We start from the raw sequence: 1,321 nt of genomic DNA, 5'->3' as shown, positions 1-1,321 counted from the left end.
CTGAAATGATTTTTGAGAAAGAGAGTAAGATACTGATGGTACTGAATAGCAATAATCATTGATGTGACATTCTTTCACCTGGAAATCTTGGCACTTTCATGATTCATCAGCATTATCAAGTATCAAAATTTGCACAATGAGTACAAGAACATCCTGAGGAACTTTAAAAAGTGAGATTTGGTTTTATTATTGATCATATTTTGGAGATATATTTCAGGAATATAGCATTTCATAAAAAAACATGACTTATTACCTAGACAAGGCTCTGTGGTTAACTAATAGATATAATTCTATTTGAAGACTCAAGTTTCTAGTTATAAAGTCCTCCCACAGCTCATGAATGTAAACTCCATGAATAGGGTTGATTTATTGCTGTTTCTACAGTGCCTTTCACAATGAGAATTCCCTAAAATTTGTTGAATGAATGAATATTGGAAACACAAAGCACTACTTCTTGAGCAACACTGAAAATGAACACTTCACCATATTCCTACTTATTATTTGTAAAAAAAAAACAAAACTACAGAAAAAGCACAACAAAAATTGGCATTTTTCCATCAACAAAAATGTGGGAACCAAATGTTGTTTTATATACACAGAGTTTTCATTTATAAAGACCTGAACTGTTAAGTACTATATCACAGCAGTCTATCCGAGGCTTGCTATATTATAGTCAAATCAAGTTTTAAAGCCTTTGAGAGATGAAATTAGGCAATCTAATCTAACCACTAACTCAACAACATGTAAGTAAGTAGTCACTGATAGAAATAACCTGCAAATCCAGGATCATTAATTATTGTCAGTTAGAAAAGAAAGAAGCTGAAAAACAAAATGAAGAGATTTGAAATTATGGTCTACTCTCAGAAGAGACAGTAACTGAGGTTTCAGGCTGCTGTAGGACCATATCAAAATCTTTTAACATACAAAGAAGAGTTTTCAATTAGAAAATATTAACATTACAATAATACAATAGAACTAACAATATATAGTAAATATGCTCATAACATTTGGTAACTATGGAAAAGAAGAAAAAACACTCAAGGTTTTTGTCACAACACATACTGGTATACCTTTTTATGTTTTTTTTCCCATTTAACACAGATTTAATTATTGCATATAATTTTGTGTTCTTTTTTGTTTCATAATAGTGTAAACGTTTTTCCAAATTCAAAAATTAATTGTAGACCCGACTATGGCCACCACTGGGGGTGGTGCATGTCACCACCGCTGCTCTTGATGGCATACCTGCTGGTGGCTGCTTCCTGCTAGATCTCGCATGGGAGCCTGTGGGTTCCTGAGGACCTGAGGCCCGGTGGGAGGG

At 33.5% G+C, this 1,321-nt stretch overlaps 1 protein-coding gene across 8 annotated transcripts in view; it reads right to left on the bottom strand.

Annotated features, from left to right (window-relative positions):
- Positions 1 to 1,321, bottom strand: part of LIN54 (lin-54 DREAM MuvB core complex component) — a 126,246-nt gene that overhangs the window by 2,277 nt on the left and 122,648 nt on the right. The gene's annotated exons all lie outside the window — the stretch shown is intronic.

The sequence above is a fragment of the Tamandua tetradactyla genome, chromosome 24, assembly GCF_023851605.1.
Source record: "Tamandua tetradactyla isolate mTamTet1 chromosome 24, mTamTet1.pri, whole genome shotgun sequence".
In the NCBI taxonomy this organism is placed as follows: Eukaryota; Metazoa; Chordata; class Mammalia; order Pilosa; family Myrmecophagidae; genus Tamandua; species Tamandua tetradactyla.
This window is presented reverse-complemented; position numbering and strand designations above follow the sequence as displayed.